At 41.3% G+C, this 17,085-nt stretch overlaps 1 protein-coding gene across 1 annotated transcript in view; it reads left to right on the forward strand.

Annotated features, from left to right (window-relative positions):
* LOC142214330 (NACHT, LRR and PYD domains-containing protein 12-like) overlaps positions 1–17,085 on the forward strand; it is a 75,225-nt gene that overhangs the window by 40,049 nt on the left and 18,091 nt on the right. The window lies entirely within an intron of this gene.

Here is a 17,085-nt window from a genome sequence, read left to right on the forward strand (position 1 = left end):
AAAGGATTCCCTTTGTGGACTAGAAACAGTCATGAAAATATTCCTCCTACCAGGGATGAGTGAACCAAATGAATCAAACTGGATGCAACACAAACTTTTCAAATGTTTCAGACTCGGCCGAACCTGAAACTTTTGGGATTTTGGGACATAACACCATTATCAGAACCCAGAGTATAATAAGTGGAGGCCCAGAGGAGGTTAGTAAAAATAAACAGTTGTACTTACCTCTCCTGGGTGTCTGGCGGTACCGCAGCATCCTCTCCAGGCCTCTTCCAACAGTGGCTGACATGACACCAATGTCATAAGACTGGGTCAAAACATCATGATGTCACCGCAACCCCCGTCACTGCTGGGGCCCAATCACAGGCCTCAGCGATGGCCCTGGGCTCTGTGTCACAAACCGGAGGCCAGAAAAGGATGCCAGGGGTCTGATGATGCCCAGGAAAGGTGAGTTAGTGTAGAATACTCGTAGGGCTCCTAGGAATCTATCTATAATACATAGTGTAGAATACTGTCAGGGCTCCTAGGAACCTATCTATAAAACATAGTGTAGAACACTGTCAGGGCTCCTAGGAACCTATCTATAATACATAGTGTAGAATACTGTCAGGACTCCTAGGAATCTATCTATAAAACATAGTGTAGAACACTGTCAGGGCTCCTAGGAACCTATCTATAATACATAGTGTAGAACACTGTCAGGGCTCCTAGGAACCTATCTATAATACATAGTGTAGAATACTGTCAGGACTCCTAGGAATCTATCTATAAAACATAGTGTAGAACACTGTCAGGACTCCTAGGAACCTATCTATAATACATAGTGTAGAATACTGTCAGGACTCCTAGGAACCTATCTATAATACATAGTGTAGAATACTGTCAGGACTCCTAGGAATCTATCTATAAAACATAGTGTAGAACACTGTCAGGGCTCCTAGGAACCTATCTATAATACATAGTGTAGAATACTGTCAGGACTCCTAGGAATCTATCTATAAAACATAGTGTAGAACACTGTCAGGACTCCTAGGAACCTATCTATAAAACATAGTGTAGAATACTGTCAGGACTCCTAGGAATTTATGTATAAAACATAGTGTATAACACTGTCAGGGCTCCTAGGAACCTATCTATAAAACATAGTGTAGAACACTGTCAGGGCTCCTAGGAACCTATCTATAAAACATAGTGTAGAATACTGTCAGGACTCCTAGGAATTTATGTATAAAACATAGTGTATAACACTGTCAGGGCTCCTAGGAACTTATCTATAAAACATAGTGTAGAACACTGTCAGGGCTCCTAGGAACCTATCTATAATACATGGTGTAGAATACTGTCAGGACTCCTAGGAACCTATCCATAAAACATAGTGTAGAATACTGTCAGGACTCCTAGGAACCTATCTATAATACATAGTGTAGAACACTGTCAGGGCTCCTAGGAATCTATCTATAATACATAGTGTAGAACACTGTCAGGGCTCCTAGGAACCTATCTATAATACATAGTGTAGAATACTGTCAGGACTCCTAGGAATCTATCTATAATACATAGTGTAGAATACTGTCAGGACTCCTAGGAATCTATCTATAAAACATAGTGTAGAACAGTGTTTGTGCTTCTAGGGACCTATCTATCCAATTTTTAGCTCCCTAAAGCAAACAGGGCCAAAGTTATGTAAAAGTGAAAAGTGTATATCTAAAAATATATGGTCTAATCAGTAAGTAGAAAAAGAAAACAAAATTATGGCAAAATTGTGTCTGATATCGTAGTTAAAACTCAATTTTTATTGATTAATTTTAAAACCTCATATATGGGATGGGAAAAAAATACACGAACATTAGACACACAGGCCTAACCAATCCCCATTCCTGATAAGATATATTTCATATGGGCTGTGGCTATGTTCTAACAAATCCACATGTGTACCATGTGACACAATTATAGTAATGTGGCCACAAAAATAACCACCTAGGCAGCCCGGTTGTGCATGAACGCCAGTGCAGGTAACATGTCAAACTGATACTGCAAGACCATTCACAATATGTGGACTATAACCCTATATATAAGTGTGTATAAATATATAAAGCAACCAGAAATGGTTTGAACATGTCCAAGTGGAGATGTATTAAATATCCACTATAGACAAGTTGAGGGGTACAGTGTCAGATCAGAGACATTCATATGTCCCCCTATATCTTAAACCTGACAATGCAATGTGGAGAAACTGAACAGCGTTCTAAATCCCAATCCCAGCAAATACAACTGAAAAGTGAAATTATTATATACTGAGGTCTATACTTGGACTTCTTGACATACCTCAATGATGTTTTTGAAGGCTTTTTGCCCAGTTGATAGACTTTGATAGGAGGCACATCACTGGACTTAGAGAAGCAGGATTGTTGCTTCAACCAAGGATGGACACACTCGGCAAACTGTACCATTTTTAGCAATGGAAGCAAGTTCTGTTTGGGATCTGACTATGGACAGGTTGGAGCTTGGAGGCCTCATGGTAAGCTCTACAATGTTGGCTTTGTTGTGGAGTGACACTGCCCCAATTGTTGTTCTGATGATCTGGGAAACATAGGACAGTCGGTCACCCCTAGTAATGATAGAAGGGACACAAAACAGCTCAATGATGTATACAGGCATTGCTGCCAGAGCAGAGAGGCCACCTGGACATTTTCTGTAGGATAATGCTCGCCCACACACACCAAAGGTTTCCCAGGAATGTCTCTGCCAGAATACAACTTACTTGGTCTTCCCGATCATCTGATTTATCTCCAACTGAGCAATTATGGCCACCTTTACTGGAAACATTATTTTTGGTCTGTAAATTAAATTACTGGTCTTTATTTTACAGGGCCTTTATTGTGGACACAAGAATGTACCAGAATCCATTTCCGATGGCTGGCACTCCTTGTGGTAGGGGTCTCACTTTTTTATTATTTACCAAATATTCCTATTTAACTTAACTGATATGTCTGAACTTAAAGGGCTTTTCCAGGCTTTAGATATAGATGACCTATCCTGAAAGAGAGCTGAGCTACCAGAGCCGAGCACCTCCTACACAGTGGATACAGCTGTCTTCTTCTGGGTCCATACACTATGTGGTCCTAGTGTCATGGCTGCTAATATCAGCTAGGGTCTTTTAAACCAGTCAGATGCTTTAAATGGGTGTTTCAGGCATTAGATATTTATGACAAATCCTTAGAATAGGTCATCAATACCAGATTAGTATGGTCATACGTCCAGCAACCCCCTCCAATCTGATATTAACCCTTTCTCGCTCTGTGATATACTATTAGGTTGCACTGAGTGTATAGTTAATGCTCAGCAATGTAATGATACGGTGCTCTAATGCCGCACCCATGCATTAGGGAACAATCAGAATTGCGGTTTTCCCTTTAGTTGCAGTTATATGGTTACAATTTAAGATAGGGAAACCTTTCAGGATTTATTTTATTTCAGGCAGCTCAGGTCCCATGTTCATTTTTGATTAAATAAGTTTGGTATGAACCACACCTTAAATTGGCTTAAAACGTTGTGTAGAACACTCTCATGGTTCCTAGGAAGCTATCTATAAAACATAGTGTAGAATACCCTTAGGGATCCTAGGAACCTATCTATAAAACATAGTGTAGAATACTGTCAGGACTCCTAGGAACCTATCTATAAAACATAGTGTAGAATACTATTAGGACTCCTAGGAACCTATCTATAAAACATAGTGTAGAATACTGTCAGGACTCCTAGGAACCTATCTATAAAACATAGTGTAGAATACTGTCAGGACTCCTAGGAACCTATCTATAAAACATAGTGTAGAATACTGTCAGGGCTCCTAGGAACCTATCTATAAAACATAGTGTAGAATACTATTAGGACTCCTAGGAACCTATCTATAAAACATAGTGTAGAATACTGTCAGGACTCCTAGGAACCTATCTATAAAACATAGTGTAGAATACCCTTAGGGATCCTAGGAACCTATCTATAAAACATAGTGTAGAACACTGTCAGGACTCCTAGGAACCTATCTATAAAACATAGTGTAGAATACTATTAGGACTCCTAGGAACCTATGTATTCAATTTATAGTTCTGTAGGGTAAATACAGTCAAAGTAATAGTGTCATTAATATACTCTGGAGTATCTTCATACCCCAGAGTATCATAGATGGAGGCCCAGGGGAGGTTAAAAAAAAAATTATACTCGCCTTCCTGCACTTCGTTTGTTTGGCGTACTTTCTCTCGTTAATATCATTTGCCTATTATATGACTATTGTCACTCCCATGTGACCACTGGTGGCTCAGTCACAGGCATCAGCAGTGAGCACGGGGTGCATGGTGTCACCAGGAGAGTGCCAGACGCTGCATGGCGGCCCAAAAGAGGTGAGGGAAGTTGAGCTCTGTTGATCATAATGTTAAAGGTAAAACAAGGCAAGCCTCCTTCACTTTGTTTAACTACATAATTGCCCCTAAAGTGTCCCTCTGCCATCAGTGGTGATCTTATGTATTTGTCCTCCATTAATGTAGTAATGTGAATTGTGTGTTTCCTCCTAGTTGATGAGACCCGGCAATTTTACCATCGTCTTTGTCAATATGAAGATCATGTACTGAGGATGACATTTGAATATTTCCACGATGATCTGTTCCACATCCTGGAGAACCTGAGTCCTCTATCACTTCTGAGTGAGCTCAAATCACAAAATGTCCCTGATGTTGAGGTAAGAAGATGTTATAGGATAACAGCTTTGTCTGGTGAAATTTATAGATTTGGCCTCAGCACATAATATATGGAACCTTCCAAATACACAGATATGAATGGGTCCTCAGAAGACTAGGGGAACTTAGAGAATCTAGAAATTACATAGGCAGACAGTGCTAGAATTCAATAGAGATAGAGTAGGATCATAAACAGTGACTGGGGGAATCTGGGCTTCTGCTTACACACACACACACACACACACACACACACACACACACACACACACACACACACACACTTAACCCTTTCATTGCCAATATCTAATTTTGTCTGTCTGTTGTGCAATAGAGCAGTTTCATTTCTATACACATTCTTTAAACTTACTTTTTTTTAATGGCAAGACAATCCTGTTAGTGAAAAATGTTTTGTTAAGCACTTTTTTGGGCACAAGTTTAAATTTTTTCATTAAATACATTCCGCTGTTCTAACAGCAAAGTGCTGATTTCACCTGTGCAAATCTTAAAGAAATAACAATTATATACAAGCAGGTTCTTGTTCACAAAATATACAAGTGTGTATATGTGTATATATATATATATATATATATATATATATATATATATATATATATATATATATACAGTACAGACCAAACATTTGTACACACCTTCTCATTCAAAGAATTTTCTGTATTTTCATGACTATGAAAATTGTAGATTCACACTGAAGGCATCAAAACTATGAAGTAACACATGTGGGATTATATACTTTAACAAACAAGTGTGACACAACTGACAATCTGTCTTATAGTCTCAGTTCCTTTTGCTTTGATTCCTGCTTTGCACACTCTTGGCATTCTCTTGATGAGCTCCATGAGGTAGTCACCGGAAATGGTTCTCACTTCCCAGGTGTGCCCTGTCAGGTTTAACAAGTGGGATGTCTTGCCTTATAAATGGGGTTGGGACCATCAGTTGTGTTGTGCAGAAGTCAGGTGGATACACAGCTGATAGTCCTACTGAATAGACTGTTAGAATTTGTATTATGGCAAGAAAAAAGCAGCCAAGTAAAGAAAAACGAGTGGCCATCATTACTTTAAGAAATGAAGGTCAGTCAGACCGAAAAATTGGGAAAACTTTCAAAGTGTCCCCAAGTGCAGTTGCAAAAACCATCAAGCGCTGCAAAGAAACTGGCTGACATGAGGACCGCCCCAGGAAAGGAAGACCAAGAGTCACCTCTGCTGCGGAGGATAAGTTCATCCAAGTCACCAGCCTCAGAAATCGCAGGTTAACAGCAGCTCAGATTAGAGAGCAGGTCAATGCCACACAGAGTTCTAGCAGCAGACACATCTCTACAACAACTGCTAAGAGGAGACTTTGTGCATCAGGCCTTCATGGTAAAATAGCTGCTAGAAAACCACTGCTAAGGACCGGCAACAAGCAGAAGAGACTTGTTTGGGCTAAAGAACACAAGGAATGGACATTAGACCAGTGGAAATCTGTGCTTTGGTCTGATGAGTCCAAATTTGAGATCTTTGGTTCCAACCACCGTGTCTTTTTGTGACACAGAAAAGGTGAACGGATGGACTCTACATGCCTGGTTCCCAGCATGGAGGAGGAGGTGTGATGGTGGTGGTGGTGGTGGGGGGGGGGGGTATCAATTAACCTCCAGCCCTCACACATCTAGTGGATGGAGTTTAGAGCTAAGCCAATGCTGTATACTAGGCTATATATATATATATATATATATATATATATATACTGCAATGCACGCATGGGATTGTGAAGATTGAGTCTGCAAAGACATTCCTGTATGTTATGGGCTTTTGACAGTGTAACAGACATCATGACAAGATGGCCTCTACAGTCATGGCCAAAAGTTTTGAGAATTATACAAATATTAATTTTTACAAAGTCTACTGCTTCAGTTTTTCTAATGGCAATTTGCATATACTCCAGAATGTTATAAAGAGTGATCAGCTTAACAGCAATTACTTGCAAAGTCAATATTTGCCTAGAAAATGAACTTTATCCCCCAAAACACATTTCTACATCATTGCAGCCCTGCCTTAAAAGGATCAGCTAACATCGTTTCAGTGATTGCTCCATTAACACAGGTGTGGGTGTTGATGAGGACAGGGCTGGAGATCAATCTGTCATGATTAAGTAAGAATGACACCACTGGACACTTTAAAAGGAGGCTGGTGCTTGGTATAACAAGAAATATTTCATGAGAGTTTCCCTATAAATTAATATTTTTAGAAAAAAACGGTATAAAGTGAGTATCCAAAAAATATAGGGTAGCAAATTAAAACTCAAAAGCTTTTATTAATACCCACTAAAACATTTAATATAAAATTGCTCCCCCACAAGTGAACCACCATCACCTATCACAATGTAGGATAGCTAGACTACAGATAGTCACATAGGTCTGATTGGGGGTATAGTAGCCAACACGGGTATTCCAGCTACTAGAATGTCAAGGGGAAAAAAATAAATAAACATGGATCCTCCCCCTCCTTTCCTCAGATCCCTTGAAGGGATCTGAGGAAAGGAGGGGGAGGATCCATGTTTATTTATTTTTTCCCTTGAAGGGATCTGAGGAAAGGAGGGCGAGGATCCATGTTTATTTATTTTTTCCTTTGAAGGGATCTGAGGAAAGGAGGGGGAGGATCAATGTTTATTTATTTTTTCCCCTTGACATCCTAGTAGCTGGAATACCCGTGTTGGCTACTATACCCCCAATCAGACCTATGCGACTATCTGTAGTCTAGCTATCCTACATTGTGATAGGTGATGGTGGTTCTCTTGTGGGGGAGCAATTTTATATTAAATGTTTTAGCTTTTGAGTTTTAATTTGCTACCCTATATTTTTTGGAGGCTGGTGCTTGGCATCATTGTTTCTCTTCTGTTAACCATGGTTATCTCTAAAGAAACACGTGCAGTCATCATTGCACTGCACAAAAATGGCCTAACAGGGAAGAGTATCGCAGCTAGAAAGATTGCACCTCAGTCAATAATCTATTGCATCATCAAGAACTTCAAGGAGAGAGGTTCCATTGTTGGCAAAAAGGCTCCAGGGCGCCCAAGAAAGACTAGCAAGCGCCAGGACTGTCTCTTAAAAGTGTTTCAGCTGCGGGATTGGGCTACCAGCAGTGCAGAGCTTGCTCAGGAATGGCAGCAGGCAGATGTGAGTGCATCTGCACGCACTGTGAGGCGGAGACTCTTGGAGCAAGGCCTGGTCTCAAGGAGGGCAGCAAAGAAGCCACTTCTCTCCAGAAAAAACATCATGGACAGACTGATATTCTGCAAAAGGTACAGGGAGTGGACTGCTGAGGACTGGGGTAAAGTCATTTTCTCTGATGAATCCCCTTTTCAATTGTTTGGGACATCTGGAAAACAGCTTATTCGGAGAAGACGAGGTGAGCGCTACCACCAGTCTTGTCTCATGCCAACTGTAAAGCATCCTGAAACCATTCATGTGTGGGGTTGCTTCTCAGCCAAGGGAATCGGCTCTCTCACAGTCTTGCCTAAAAGCACAGCCATGAATAAAGAATGGTACCAGAATGACCTCCAAGATCAACTTCTCCCAACCGTCCAAGAGCAGTTTGGCCATCAACAATGCCTTTTCCAGCATGATGGAGCACCTTGCCATAAAGCAAAGGTGATAACTAAATGGCTCAGGGAACAAAACATAGAGATTTTGGGTCCATGGCCTGGAAACTCCCCAGATCTTAATCCCATTGAGAACTTGTGGTCAATCATTAAGAGACGGGTGGACAAACAAAAACCTACAAATTCTGACAAAATGCAAGCATTGATTGTGCAAGAATGGACTGCTATCAGTCAGGATTTGGTCCAGAAGTTGATTGAGAGCATGCCAGGGAGAATTGCAGAGGTCCTGAAGAAGAAGGGTCAACACTGCAAATATTACAACGCTGCATTAACTCCTTCTAACTGTCAATATAAGCTTTTATTACTCATAATATGATTGCTATTATATTTCTGTATGTGATAAAAACAGAGATTTGTGTCAGATTTGTGTCATTCTCAAACTTTTTGCCATGACTGTATACTGTGCTCAGTGGTAGGCCTGAACATGTGGACACAAGGAGACTATACAGGGTTTCCTATGAAAGCATGGGAGAACCTGGCACACCCGCAGAAAGTGACATCATAGGAAGCCACATCACAGGAGGCGGATACCTCGACCAACCAATCAGAGCTTGCTGTTGTTTACTTCCTGTATTTGGATATAAAAACCTGCACGTTCTGTAATAAATCTCTTTTTGTGTGCACTGCTGAGGCTAAGAGAGAAGGTCTTATACTAAACTCTTCTTGTGTGGTGTGAAATTTCATTGCTAGCACTTTGAATTTGGCCAGCCATTGTCACTCACAGTTAGTTGCTGTGCAGGTGACCACAAAGGCCCGGACATTCTACACTATGTTTTAAGCCAATTTAAGGAGTGGTTCGTACTGAACTTGTTCAACCTGAAACCCATCTTCGTTCTAAACCTGAAACAAATCTTGAGTAATTCTCACTGTAGCGTAACAAATATGTTTTTAAAATCTAGGCTGTTAGACCAGCCCAAAACAGTTCTCGTGATCAGTAGATCCCCACTAATCAGCACATTATTCTAGCTTATACACAGGGTAGGTGGTAATTTGCTTTAAGAGAACAACCCCTTTAAGTATTTGATATACACTTGTGATGGATTATGATGTAGATTCAATAGATTCCTTCTTTTGTATTGTAGCAATTCCAAAGTCTACAAAGCGACAGAAAACAATTTGCCTACATCCTTCTGAAATATATATTTACCCATGGAAGACAAGCTGTGATTGCACTGTGGGTTAGTCTCTATGTCCTACAAAGGAAATCTTTTCTTCCTACCTTAGAAGCTGTACTGGAAGAATTCTTAGTGGAAGGTAACTTTGTGTATTCTCTTTTTTGCTCTGGAACTCATTGATTGTTTTTTACTAGTAGTGAGTACGTAAATTAGAAATTAGTTGATGGATAACTTTCTATTGTGGGTCAATACAGTACTTTAGACTCGATGCAGTAAATATGGCTATGTAAGAAAGAGAACCTATCACCTAAATTTGGGACACTAAACCTCTAACAGCTCCTCATGGACAGGTGGTTTAGTTAAGATTTCTCCTTAGATTGTAACTCTATGTGAAAGGGATAGGTTAAAAAAATAAAGAAACTGTATACCATGCATGGTTCTGCACTGAAAATGGGGCAGTACACCTCAGCTCCTCTGTCCATGCTCCCAATGTCTGGCTCATTCACTGTGGAGATCAGATGTACTCCCCCATCTACATTGCAGAACTTCGTGGGCACCTGATGCAGCAGATATGAGTCATATAGTGTGTGCTACAGCTATGGGAGGAGGGGGCGGGGCGGAGTGAAGGGGGGCATGGCAGAGCGGTGTTAGCAGGCAGAGAGCAAGCAGGGAAAGGACCTGCTCTCTGCCTGAGCGTGAGGGGAGGCCGCTGGAGCAGCACTGCATCCACAGGGCCTCCCCAATCCACTGCTCGCTTCCTGTGCCGGGCTGCCGAGATGGTGACGCTAAGCCAGTCCAGGACAGCTTGTCCTGGACTGGCTTAGCTAAACAAAAATGCCCCCCCCCCCCCCAGGGCCCTGGCATAGCGCCACCTGGCACACCCCATTAAGCTTGGGCTCTATTTGCATATTTCTAAAAACAGTAGTGCATCTTACTATATAAAGGTATGATGGTTCTCAGAATAGTGTCCCCTACCATGCACAGTGACTGGTTTAACACCATGTTTCCTGTTGGCAAACTCCCTTTAAGACTATGGCCCCATTTGTTGGTCCCACTGATCGACATCCTACTGTAGACCCGCTCTTCGAGAAACCTGCAGAAAATGGCTGGTATCAGCACAGGAAAAATGTAGTATATAGTCATAGAGTTGAATGATAACATTCTGTCTGCCTGAAGCCACTACTCATGGGGCAGAGTAGCATTATGGTTAGAGATGGTTGAGATTTGTTTCGCAAATATTTGGGCTAGTTCTCACAATGATGGTCTATGTAGACCGCCAGGATACTTTTTTCCATGTTGCCATGTTCCGGGTTACCCTTTCTTCGAGCAGATTCCGTGGCTCGTTGAGCTGTGGCGTCCGCCTTGCGACAGTAACCTCCGGAGTTGGCCCATTCATTTGAGCCTACTCCGGAGGGGGAAGCCGCGACAGTTGTGGCAGGTGGGTTTTGACCTGAGAGTGACGCAGCTCCCCACGTCTCTCTCGGTGCCAAAATCCGCGCTTCCGCTCCCCATGTGAACTAACCCTTAAAGCTTTTATTATAGTTGATGTTCTCTGTAGACCGCAGAGTATAATAAATGGAACCCCGGGGAGGTGATGAAAAATAAGCCATCTGGTCTAACTCGTGGAATCTGGAACTTTATTGCAGTCCCCTCCATTTGTCTTCTATCCTCCTGGGTGATGTCTTGGGCCCTGTTTGACAGCTGAGACTGTTGATTGGACCTCAGTCTTCATATGGGTCTCCCTGACCATGACAATTGTGTCAAAGCATCCAGTGAGAATGAGAGTTCTGAAACTTTGTAACGCACCTGGCTCGCTATGAACCAGTTCGCGCCTCTCTACTTATAGTATATTAACTATGATGACCTATTCATTATATAATTTGGACATTACAGCTGTATAATATATGCATATTGTATAATAAGTCAATGCATTTTTTGCTTTTAGGTAAAAGTCTGGTGGAAAAAATTCTAGTGGATGAAGATGGTTACTCACTTCCCACAGAACTGAAAGGTACATATCTTACATTTTAGTATAGAGAGATGCAGTAGGAGACTCTTGGTGTGTGGACGTAGGATCCCAACCCGTGATACACTTGAAGAAAAGGACGTCACACTTGGGTTGTGCTGTAAGCAATATCTTACATTTTAGATAATTAGAATAATATAGGTAACTATGTAATACTTCTTGTCAAAAACAAAAGAACTCTAATAGAACGGAGCACAGCAGTGACTCAATTGGCACAAAAAAATGGAAAGCAATGGGGATATAATGGAAAGCATTAATGTAATAAAGATAATTAAAGTAACAATTAGAGAGAGGCAAACGTTGCGAGATCTATTTTATAAATATTTGTAAGGATTGCCAGTCAGTTTAGTTAAGCAGTGGGCAGTAAAATGACTGGAAAAAAGGCAGACAGGCAAAAGGAGGAGAGGAAAACTTGTGTAAGTTCTACTAACAATAAGAATGTAGATGGCAACAGCAACACTACTTCTGCTCTTTACAGCCCAGTAGTGGAACATCAGTTACAGACAAGGGACAATATATTAGTTTCATGGACCACTAGGTCAATGTTTGAGTGTTAGAGGCCACAGAAACACAGCAAGGCACGGTACTTATATTAGTTTTGTTCCAGATCCGTAAATGCTTTTATTAAACTCCAAAGTTTCTTCAGGCCCCAGAGATTAATAAGTGGGGGCACAGTGGAGGTGCAGAATTATAATAAACTCTGATATTCACCTTTCCTTTTGTGGAATCCTCCAGAGCACTATCATGGTCCTCTTTCATGAAAGTGTCATGACATCAGTATGGTCAAAGAGGCTGAAAGATGACTGTAGAGGACTATGATGGAGCCCTGGATGTCATGAGGGAGGTCATGAGAGATGAGGGAAGGTAGTACCAGTATTTCCTCTGTTTCTGAACCTTCACTGGGCCCCTACTTATTGTATTGTGTTGTAGTTTGTGTAGTGATTTGTGGATGGCGAACCCCAAATATCTCAGATTTGACCGAACCTGAGAAAATTCATAATGAACTCTGCTTGTTATGAACTGATTTACTCATCTCTAGTAACAATATCCTATGGTTTTATATGGAGTATGAAGTGGGACAGGAATATGCTAAAAATAAAAAGTTCAAAATAAAATTAAAAAAAAAATCCCGAATTGTAAGTGCCATATGTCAAAAGAATCCTTCAGCTCTGTCCACGAATAAAGACAAATGGCATATTAGAATGTGACAGTATATCCTAAACCATGTTGGCTAAAAAAGCTTGTTACATTCATATCTGGACATGTCCAACCAAGAGGGAGGTCACATCTGTATCTTCTGTGGTTATACATTTTATCCCAAATAAGGTCCCAAAATATTTTACCAAAAGTCAAAGGTAAACCCACATGTGCTAAAAAAAAAAAATATCAGCTCAGCTATAGTAGATCAATGCTTACTCAAAAAAATCCTAAATATACACAAACATGGCATGGGCAAAAGTGACTGCATGACAGATACATAAGAGTGGTTTCATATCATAGTGAAGACTATATACAGATCTGGTGAGCATAGCTTGGCAGCCCTGACTACTTTACTCCTAAGAGGTGAGACTAGTGCCATAGCAGGAGGACTTGTTTGGTTGGGGGAATTGGGGATATTCTAGGAAACAATGATTGAGGTAGATTCTGTGTTCAGTATTCAGTTAATATCTGAGCATGGCCAACTCAAAACCATCTTCTATGTCCCAAAGTTAAGAGCTAGAGATGAGCAAGTAGTACTCGATCGAGTAGGTATTTGATCGAATACTACAGTATTTGAAATACTCGTACTCGATCGAGTACCACTCGCTATTCGAATGTAAAAGTTCGATGCAGAACCAGCATTGATTGGCCGAATGCTATACAGTCGGCCAATCAATGCTGGTTCTTCTCCTACCTTTAGAAGTCTTCTCCGTGCAGCTTCCCGGCGGCGTCTTCCGGCTCTTCATTTACTCTGCCAGGCATTGGGCCTGGGCAGAGCCGACTGCGCATGTCCGCTTGTAGTGCGGGTATGCGCAGTCTGCTCTGCCCAGGCCTGATGCCTGGCAGAGTGAATGAAGAGCCGGAAGATGCCGCGGGGACGCTGCAAGGAGAAGACTTCTCGGAGGATCCAGCCCGACCCTCACTCGTGGACTTGGTAAGTATAATTTTATCGAACGTTGCCTACCCCTGAAACGAGCATTTTCCCCCCATAGACTATTATAGGGTTCTATATTCGATTTGAGTAGTCGAATATTGAGGGGCTACTCGAAACGAATATCGAACCTCGAACATTTTACTGTTCGCTCATCTCTATTAAGAGCATTTGTCACTGGGGTTGCTAAAACATGTCAATACACTACATGAAGAGATCATCAGTTCCATTGGGCACTGTCATTTTTCATTTTTCCTGTGGTGGCACCACAGGAGAAATAAGAACCATTGGTTTCATTTAGATTGTAGCAGATCACTGGGTGCCATCTATCGAAGCTATATTGTCCAAAATAAGCAACTTCCTTAAATTGTACAAGATGGCTAAAAATATCTATTTAAATTTATTTCTTCTGCTATTTATTCCTATAGATGTCCAGCACGTTCACAAAAAACATCTAATGACGAAAACTCAGACACTTATAGAAAACATACCTCCAAGATGTAACCAGCGAGAGGAAAGCTTTTCACTCTGTACACGTTATGTGAACCTCATCATTGTCTCCACCTATCACTTTAGGCAACGTTCTGAGAATGAGCTCATAGAGACCGGGGTAAGACATGAAACCATTTTAAAGAAAACCCAAAATGTACTACAACGTATTTCTCTCAACAAGATCTTCCGTTGGTGCCACCGATCTGGACTTGTACCACATATGGTAATGGTGAGCGGAGTGCCTGGCGTAGGGAAGACCACACTGATGCAGAAGTTTGTCTATGACTGGGTGAAGGGCGATCTCTATCAAAGATTCTCTTTTGTCTTTTTCTTCAAATTCCGAGAACTCAACAGACTGGATAAGGTTAGTCTGGAGACCATGATCCTGCATCAGTACCCATATCTGGAGGAGCAGCTGGAGAACATCTTACAAGATCCAGAGAAACTTCTCTTTATATTTGATGGATTAGATGAAAGCAATCATACAATGGATTTCACATCACGTCACTTGTGCTCTCATCCTAAACAGCTCGGACATTGTGGTCAGATTGTGGTTAGTTTGGTGAGAAAGTCTCTTCTTACTGGTTGTTCTGTCCTAATGACCAGTCGCCCAACCAAACTGGCATCAATTGACTGTAATATTTTCCAGAGAATAGTAGAAATCATTGGATTCTTTCCAGAAGAACGAAAGATTTACTTTGAGAATTTCTTCTCCAACCCTGAACTGTCAGAAAAGGCTTTTACTTATGTGAAGCAGAATGCCACCTTGTACACGTTCTGTTACCTCCCGTCCTACTGCTGGATCATCTGTTCTGTATTATCCAGGAGCTTCCAGACAACAAGTAGTGACCAGCAGGTGACATTATTACCCAGAACAGTGACACAACTCTTTGCCATATTTGTCGCCAACATTCTGTCCAATCACAGCCTGGAGAAAAATGACGCTCAGAAGATCCTGCAGTCCATCGGATGGATGGCAGAACATGGCGTCATGAACCACCAAATTATTTTCAATGATCGAGATCTGGATTCTTTTTATGTGGACAATAAGTCAAAGCTCTTATCGAGTTTTCTGATGGAATCAGAAGAACCAGGAACCTATTCCTTCTTACATCTCACTGTTCAGGAATTCTTCTCTGCCTTGGTCCATTATACTGATTATTCTCCAGAGAAGTTACAGAAATCACTAGAAGAAGCCAAATCCTATCCTGATGGACGTGGTGAGATGTTCCTCCGTTTCCTGTGTGGTCTATCAGACGGCACCACCAGGTCAATACTATCTGGATACCTGGACAAACAAGCAGTTCAGGCCTCCAGAGATGTGATCACTTGGGTGAAAAACTACATTTTAGAAGAAGAGAGTTTGATGGAAAGTGAAGACAAGAAGCGATGTCTTCTCAGGACATTCTACTATCTGTTTGAAACCCGGAATAAGGCTCTAGTGCTGGAATCATTACAATCACTCAGAAGTTTTGACTTTTCTCATTTTCGGAAGTCAGCTCTAGACTGCACAGTGTTGGCTTTCATCATGGAAACCTGCACACATATACAAGAACTCAATCTAAATTACTGTTCCATAAATACTGAAGGACTGGAAAGACTTGCACCAGGATTACATAACCTGCAGAATCTAAGGTAAAATCTCATAAAAATTGTGATCTAAGCAATAGGCATTCCCCAAAATAGTATAAATAAAAAGTACACCTGGCCCTGCAGAAAAATATGCCCTATGTATCCCCAAACACGGAAATACACTGTCTTCCAATAAGTATTTGGATGGACACCCATGCTAATGAAGATACAGTATCTGCGGTCGTGATGTACGGCACACCTTCCACCGTTTAATCGGAAACAGAATTGGCATTAGTTGCATGCAAGATGCCACGAAGTGCAGAGCTGTCCAATTTCGGGAAAGGGGTAATTGTTGGTTAATACAAAAATAGTTGATCCCTAAGTGACATAGCAAGCGATCTGAGTTACCCAAAATCGACAGTGGCCTATGTGATTACAAAGTGGAAGGTGAACAGTGATTGTCGGAATGTGCCCCGAGTCGGCAGACCCCGAAAGTGGGAGGTAGAGACCAACGGGTGCTGGCCAGAGAAACCGCACCCAACCAATGGTTCACATACACCAGGAGTGTCACCAGGCAGTATTGTAAAGAAGTATCTGCTGGGGTCTACCAACTATTGGATAGGAAGAAATGTTGTTTTTCTATTCTACCACTGGTGTCCAAATACTTAGTGGTAGACAGTTTATAAAAAGTTACGGGTGTCAGAATATGGTGACTTTTACAAATATACATTTTTGCAATGTTTTCGATTTTTTTTTTTTTTGTTAAGGGGCTAAAATGTAAATAAAACCATATACATTTGGTATCCCCGGAATCGTACTGACACATAGAATACAGGTGGCACGTTATTTTGGCTGCAAAATGAATGTCGTAAAAACGATGCCTGTAAGAAAGTCGCACAAATGAACTTTTTCTCCAATTCCACCCCATTCTGAATTTTTTTCCAGCTTCCCTGTACATTGTACAGAATAATAAATTGTAGCATCACGAGGAACAATTTGTCTCGCAAACATTATGCCCTCATATGGCTCTGAGAGTGGAGAAATAAAGAAGTTATGGAGTTTGGAAGGGAGGGAGTCAAAAACAAATCAAAAAATGCATCTGTCCCTGGTGCTCCGCTGTCCACCCAGCATGGTCCGGTCCTTCTTCTCTGAAGTCTTCTCAAGGGTCTCTTCCTAACCTACACTGAAGCCACTGATTGGCCTTATTTAAAAAATTTTTTTAAAAAACCAACAGCCTCAGCAATCCTCGGGAAGGGACCTGTGATGTCACAGGTAGTGACACCTCATGCCCTTTGCTGAGGCCACTGATTAGCCTCAGCGGTCACATTGGATGGGACTTCTGCCACACGTAAACACTGGAAC

This window comes from Leptodactylus fuscus, chromosome 7 (genome assembly GCF_031893055.1).
Source record: "Leptodactylus fuscus isolate aLepFus1 chromosome 7, aLepFus1.hap2, whole genome shotgun sequence".
Lineage (NCBI taxonomy): Eukaryota > Metazoa > Chordata > Amphibia > Anura > Leptodactylidae > Leptodactylus > Leptodactylus fuscus.